Source organism: Oreochromis aureus, linkage group 18 (assembly GCF_013358895.1).
Source record: "Oreochromis aureus strain Israel breed Guangdong linkage group 18, ZZ_aureus, whole genome shotgun sequence".
In the NCBI taxonomy this organism is placed as follows: Eukaryota; Metazoa; Chordata; class Actinopteri; order Cichliformes; family Cichlidae; genus Oreochromis; species Oreochromis aureus.
The window spans coordinates 5,238,620-5,246,851 of record NC_052959.1 but is presented as its reverse complement, the minus strand read 5'-3'; positions in this window follow the sequence as shown (position 1 = coordinate 5,246,851).

The following is an 8,232-nucleotide window of genomic DNA, read 5'->3' as shown; positions in this document are numbered from 1 at the left end:
GTGAAATCTGTGTGATGTCACACAACATGCAACATGTGTGACATGTACAATTACCCAAAACATATAGCCAAAGCACCGCATTAGTTTATTAAAGCAAAGAAGTGGAATATTTTTCAATGGGCAAGTCAGTCACCGGATCTTAACCCAGTTGAGCATGCACTTCACTGGTTGAAGACTAAACTTAGGACAGAAAGACCCACAAACAAACAGCAACAGAAAGCCAGTGCAGTAAAGGCCTGGCACAGCATTAAAAGGAGAAAACCCAGCATCTGATAATGGCCGTCAGTTCAAGACTTGAGGCTGCCAGTGCCAGCAAAGGGTTTTGAATAAAGTCATAGAAATGATCATTTTATTTTCAGTTACTTCAGTTGTGAATTTTTTGGGCCTCTGAGATGAAGGGAGTGTGCTAAAAATACTTTATTTTGTCACATTTTTATGCAATCATTTTGTACAACCAACTGATATATGAAGCCTTTATTTGTCAGTTACAATTTACAAAAAACAGTCAGTGAAATTACATGTGTAAGAAAGCCTACCAAGCGGTATGATATCCCAGTGGAGACGGCAGGTGTTGTTGGTCCAGGTGCATTGCTGGATTCCTAAGGAAATATTTACATCAAGAATGACTGTTGCCTACCAAATAAATAAATTAAGTTGCATTTTGTTCGATGTCTGTCTGCTGCCTACCAAATTTAAAAAGAAAAAGTGAGGACTAGCTAAGTAATGTAGTTATGCTAGTTTAGCTAACACTGCTATTAAGCCGTCCAACATGCGATACAATAAACTCACCAAGTGCTGCGGCGATTGTGAAGTGGAGACTGCAGCTGCTGAGGGTGTACTGAACGTTTGGATGGCCGACAAAACGGCTCTTCCGATGTATTACATAGGTTTACGGGAACCATAACATATTTACAAGGGAGCCATGTTTTACATGGAAGCCATGTCCACGGTTAATCACGAGACGTTTTGAATGTGCCTCAAGTCTGTCTCCCTGTTCCCCGTGTATAAGCCTTTAAGCATACACACAGCGAGGAAGAGGATTTCAGTTTTTAAATTTAAATATGCTAAATTTGCTAACTCTCCAAAAGTTGATTCTGTTCATCTGGACGAAGCGTTTTCAGTGGGAGAAACTGTGAGCGACAGCAGACGTGTGCACTGTGGTCACACCAGTGTGGAATCCATCCAAGTTACATGGTTTATTAAAATAATCAAATTACAGCATTTACATTTATGTTAGACTACTTTTAATTAACTGCTTTAGCCCGCTTACAATAAAAATTAAAAAAAAGTCTTGTTCATGACCTGTGTAGTGTGTTAACACTATTGGAAGTAAAAATAACTTGAACTCCAATTTTGAAAACACAACTTTCTTTCTTTCTTTTCTTTTTTTTTAAATAAAGCTCTGACTTGTATTATGAGTATGAGTCTGTGGTCTGGGAGAGAGTCCTATAACTCTCTGTCTGCAAAATACAGTATATAATGACCAATGTTGGGCAATTAATTATATAGTTACTTCTTCAAAAAAGTAACTGAGTTTTGCAAACAACAAAGTTTTTGCAGCTGTTTACCTAAATATGCAGCCAAGGCGGTTTTTTTAAATAAACATTTCAAACTATTTACAGAACAATCAGCTGTTCTGCATCAAATCTGATGCCACACAAATTATTTGTGCCACTCCAAAAAATAATTTCTGTCCACTATGATATAAAAGACAACAACAGCCTGATACCTGCAGGCCTGACAACAGGAGATGTATCACTCCTGTAACACCTGTAACATTCAGCAGTCGCCTCATTGCTCTGACACACACAACAAAACTATTGACTACACTACACACTAACTACATAAGATTTGCGCTAAACGTCGTAAATCTCTCACATCTCAAAACACCGCCGTCACTCCTAAAACTTCCCCCTTCCTAAACAACTAAATGCCATGTTGCCATATCATTTTTTGATTGGTCCACATGGTACATTTTTCCACCAATAGGAAAGGCTGGGGGCAGGGGTTTGCTCACAGGCGGAGAGTGCTTTCGAGTGTTTTCCTTATAAAACGCCGTTTTTACCGTTTCTTCCAGCAATAAATATAAACAACGACAGTATTCAGGATGAAAACCAAACAGTGCAGATATTTTTATCATGACTCTGGTTTTACGTGGCCTATCAACACAATTTAAAAACTGGTATAAAGTCCACACTTTTTCCCTCAATTGTTCCGTCTGTCCTGCTCACATCTCCAATGGTTGTACACTTGTCATTAATGTGGCTTCACTCCACATCAGCCACGCCGCTTTGCCAGCTAAAACACCGCTGTCGGCACATAAGGACGCTGTCATAGCCTGTCAACGACGTTGATTAGCTGCGTATATACGAATGTGAATCGCATCATTGGCTGGACTATGGGACAGGGTGGCATCGTTCTAATCCCATAGCAGCCAGTCACTTACTGACTCACACTGCAAAACAGAATTGTTAAAGCTTTAATTTTAATTTCAATTCAGGTTAAATTTTTTTTTTTTTTTTTTTGTGCGCAGCGCAGATTTTCTGTGCGCAGAGACCGTGCCAGCAGTGCGCAGCTTAGAGGGAACATTGGCCATGTGATGTTTTTAACGAACACCTTTTTATTGCATGTAATGCACAAACACACCAACAGAGGGCAGTAATATTCCTTCAACATACATTGTAAAATTACTATTACAACACTCCCACTTAATTTTACCATGGAGTTCACTTACTTGACTGCCATTGCTTATTTCTTTCCAAAAAAAAAAACAACATTATGCACCTATATCACAGTGTTACTAGAAAATAAACATTTTCTCTCGTTTTGAACTCACACAAAAAAAATGTACTGTGTCCATCTTAGACAAAACCATTATTTTTCATTACAGTTATATGCATCACATCCTAACATAAGCGTAGTATAGGCATGTTAAGGATAACCCTTTTTAAACTGAACACAGTCCAATCTTCTCTCTGAGATACTCAAACCTTTGTCTAGGCAGTGGTTTGGTTAAGATGTCAGCCTTCATGTTCTCTGTACAGCAATACTTCAGCTGGATTTGTCCATTTTGCACACATTCACGAATGTAGTGGTAACGAATGTCTATGTGCTTTGTTCTTGCATGATCAACTGGATTTTTTGCGATTGCAATTGCTCCTTGATTGTCCTCCAGGATCACTGTTGCTGTGGTTTCCATTCCAAGTTCAGTTAGTAGTCGTCTTAACCAAACTCCTTCTTGTGCGGCTTGGCTCAAAGCAATATACTCAGCCTCTGCAGTTGAAAGTGCAACTGTTGCTTGTTTCTTGCTAAGCCAACTAACTGCACCTCCTGCAAGTAGAAAGATGTTTCCAGTTGTAGAACGTCGATCGTCCTGATCACCTGCCCAATCAGCATCTGAATACCCAATCAAGGTTCCTGTTTCTATTCTTTGATATTTGAGTCCCAGGTTTAGAGTTCCTTTCAAATATCTCAGGATTCTTTTCACAGCTGTAAGGTGTGTGTAGTGTTTGGGTTTGCATTGAATCTTGACACCACACTCACTGCTTGTGCAATATCTGGTCGTGTGGCCATGGCAGCATACAATAAACTTCCAACCATTGACTGATACATGCTTGGATTTACAGGTTGACTGACATCATCACTCTTTCTCAATTTAACATTTGTGTCGGCTGGAGTTCCTACAGGATTGGCACTGTACATTCCATACTTTTGTAGTATGTTTTCAATATACTGTCTCTGATGAAGCACAACATGGTTTTTGGCCTTGTCTTGGACCACTGAGATGCCCAGAATGTACGATAGCTCACCCATGTCCTTCATTTTGTAGTGTTTCTTCAGAGTGTCCTTTAAGTTCGTCATGCTCTCTGCTGATTCTGTAATCAAAATCAGATCATCAACATACACAGCCAATATTTCCAACTCCTGACCTGTTCTAACAAACACACACTGATCTGAGGTACTCTGTGTAAAACCAATACTTTTCATGAACTCTGTAAAAGCTTTGCTCCAGCAGCGTGGAGACTGCTTCAGTCCATATATTGACTTGTTTAGTTTGCACACTAGATGTTTCTGTCCAGGTTTGATGTAACCCTCCGGCTGCTCCATGTAGATTTCCTCTTCCAGGTGTCCATTCAAGAATGCAGTCACAACATCCATTTGATGCACATTCAGGTTGTTTTGCACAGCAAATGATAACAATGTACGAATTGAACCAAATCGTACAACTGGAGAGAATGTTTCATCATAGTCTGCACCATAAATCTGTGAAAACCCTTTGGCAACAAGTCTGCACTTGTATCTTTCCACTTGTCCATCACTGTGATGCTTAACTTTAAAGACCCATTTTGATCCAACTGCTTTGCGATCCTTTGGTAGATCCACTAAGTCCCATGTGTCATTTTCCAGCAGTGACTCATATTCCAAATCAGCTGCTTCTTTCCACTCCTTTGCATTTGGACTTGACATAGCCTCTTCCAGTGTTTTTGGTTCTGTGACACAACAGAGGTTTGCATAATGATCAACTGTAGCTACATCAGCAAACTCCTCAAATCCATATCTCTTTGGAGGTCTTCTGATCCGCTGATCTCCTTTTGCAGCCTCACTGGCGACAGTCTCCTCAGTACTTGTTTGTCTTTCATCCGTGTGTAGTGTCACCTCATTCCCAAGACAGAGATCATCTTCACTTTGTTTGCATTTAAACTCTGTTTCATTGAAGACCACATCTCGTCGAATCAGTATTTTTCCTTTTTGCTCATCCCACAGTCGGTAGCCTTTTGCATTGGTTGCATATCCCAGGAAACGAACTTTCACTGCCTTTTTGTCCAGCTTCTTTCTCTCTGTGTCTGGAACATGAGCATAAGCAACACAACCAAATACTTTCATATGGCTAACATCTGGCTTTTTTCCATACCATCTCTGATAGGGTGTTTCATTCTTTAAAGCAGATGTTGGGAGCCTATTCTGTATGTAAGCTGCAGTAGCAACAGCTTCTGCCCAGAATGTGTTTGGCAACTTTGCATGTGACAGCATACTTCTAGCTGATTCCACTAGAGTTCTGTTTTTTCTCTCTGCGACACCATTTTGCTGTGGTGTGTGTGGTACAGCCATTTCATGGTGGATGCCTTGAGCTTTCAAATATTCTTGAAACTCTTTAGATGTGTATTCCCCACCATTGTCAGTTCTGAGTCTTATTACTCCCTGTCCACATTCATTCGAGAAGATTCTTTCAAACTCTTTGAACTTGCTCAGGACTTCCGTTTTTCTCTTATGAAATACACTTTACAACATCTGGAGTAGTCATCAATGAAAGTTACAAAGTACTTTTTTCCTCCTAGTGACTCAGTTTGAAAAGGACCACAAACGTCACTATGCACTAATTGCAACTTGCGTTTTGATCGAATTTCTCCCACTGATTTGTAAGGCTTTCTTGATAATTTGCCCTCAACACAAGCTTCACAAAAATGTCTTCCTCTTCATTTGTAAAGCTAACTCCTTTTACCAAGTTTTTGACTTTTTTCAGATTTGTAGTGTGACCTAGGCGCTGATGCCACATACTTGTCGGAACTGATGCAGTTGACGCCCATGACAAGTTGTGCAGTTTCCTCGATATCCAGCTGATACAATCCGTCAGATCGTTGTGTTCCCATTCCATGGAGAGCTCCATTCTTTCCTCTTATGTAGCAATGAGTCCTTTTGAACTTCACTGTGTTTCCCTTCTTGGCAGCAGCTCCCACTGAGAAAAGGTTCATTGATAATTTGGGAACATACAGCACATCATACATTGTGACATCTTTTCCATCACTAACTCTGAATGACATTTTCATTGTTATGTTGCCCAGACCTAAAGCCTCAACTACTCTGCCATCACCGAGTTTCACTGTTTGTGGTTCTGAAAACTCTTGGTAGTTCTGTAGAGCTTCTTTATTCCATGTCATGTGTTTTGACGCTCCTGAATCAATTAACCATTCTTCTTGTTGTGCATCACTTTTACATGACTCATTTACAACAAAAGCTCCCTCATATGAGTCCTCTTTGTCTTTATACAGCACGCTTTTAGCCTTGTGGGTTTTGTATTTCTTTTTAATGCTTGGACAATCACGCTTGATATGTCCTTCCTTCCCACATTTGTAACATCTCCATGAGTCGAAGCTGTTTGCTCCCCTGTTTTTTGATCCACTCTGCTCATTTCTATGCATCTGAGATGACATAGCTGATACACTACTGGACACAGTGGTGTTGTCAGTAAGCACTCGCTTTTGTTCCTCATTTATCAAGGCTTGTTGAACAAACTGTAGTGTCAGACTGTCCATCTTTGTCTCCAAAGCAGTAACAACAGTTGCATAGCTGGGTGGCAAACTACCTAGAAGGGTGACAATTTGATCTTCCTCTTCAATTACAGAACCTATTGCCCCTAGCTGATCAGTAAGTTCCTTCATCCTTTTTAAATGATCATTGAGATGTTCTCCTTCCTTCATTTCACACCGGAAGTACTTCTTCTTCAGAAATAGCTTGTTAGCAACAGTATCTCTTTCAAACTGTGCTTTTAGCATCTCCCATGCTTCTTTGGGGGTCTTACAGTTTGTTATCAAGTACAATTGGGGTGTACTTACATTCAGTACCAGCACTGAAAAAGCCTTTTCCTTCTTCCGTTCAAATTCAGCTCGTACTTGGGCATTAGCATCCGCAGCTAGCTGCTCCGTCTCCTGTACCATACCCCATAGTCCTTTTGCCTTCAACAGGTGCTCCAGTTGAAATTTCCAGGTTGCCCAATTCTCCGGTCCGTTCAGCTTGTCAATAAACATTCTATCTTCCATTGTGAATCCCACAATCCTGTTTATGACTCCCAAAAAACGTGTTAGCAGCTTCCTTTGGCGACCTCTGGGCCCATAACCTGATGTTTTTAACGAACACCTTTTTATTGCATGTAATGCACAAACACACCAACAGAGGGCAGTAATATTCCTTCAACATACATTGTAAAATTACTATTACAACACCATGAGTACCATTCACAGAGAGATGGGGAATGGCTGCAATCACAGCATTGTAAGATGGTGAAAGATTAGGCCCCCTCCTCGATTCAGAGATGGTCTTTCCCTTTTCACGTAAAAGGCCTCCTTGACTCCGCGCTCAAACCAGCGTTCCTCCCTGTCCAGGATGTGTACATTCTCATCCTTGAAAGAGTGTCCACTGGCCTGTAGGTGTAAATACACTGCAGAGTCCTGGCCTGATGAGGTAGCTCTTCTGTGTTGTGCCATCCGCTTCGCCAGAGGTTGTTTGGTTTCCCCGATGTATAAATCCTGGCAATCCTCCTGGCACTTAACAGCGTACACTATGTTACTCTGTTTGTGTCGGGGGACCTGATCCTTGGGGTGGACCAATTTTTGCGCAGCGTGTTTTGGGGTTTAAAAGAAGCCACAGAGACCCAGTGTTTAGAAAAAATGCGTCTCAACTGCTCCGATACTCCTGACACATACGGGATCACTACAGGTTTTCACTTGGGCAGCGGTTGTCCTTCTCTCCTGGATCGGCTGAAGCTTTCTTTAGGCGCCTTCCCGGCTTTGACTAACATCCAGCTGGGATAACCACATTTACTCAGGGCCGTCTTGATGTGCTGTTCTTCTGCTTCCCTGGCTGCTGTGTCTGTGGGGATGGTGTTCGCTCTGTGTTGTAGCGTCCTGATGACAACCAGTTTATGCTGTAGTTGATGATGACAGTCAAATCTTAGATACTGATCCGTATGCGTAGGTTTACGGTACACATCAGCTTTTAGATGTCCCCCATTACTGATGGAAATCTCACAGTCTAAGAAGGCTAACCTGCCACTTTTATATCCTCCCTGGTGAATTTGATGTGTTTATCCACCGAGTTAATGTGATCCGTGAAATGTGGTACGTCCTGAGATTTGATTTTCACCCAGCTGTCATCCACATATGTGAACCAATGACTTGGTGGCATTCCAGGGTAGGATAGCAAAGCCCTCTTTCCCACTTTTTCAATGTACAAATTGGCCACGATGGGTGAAACTGGGGAGCCCATGGCACACCCATGTTTCTGCCTGTAGACCTGACCCTTGTATGTGAAGTAGGTGGAATGAAGACACAGTTCCAAAAGCAAACACACTTGGTCGATGCTGAGAGTGGTCCTGTTGCTGAGGTTGGGGTCATCCTGTAATCTCTTACACACTACCTCAAACACTTCCGTGACTGGGATGCAAGTGAAGAGAGATGT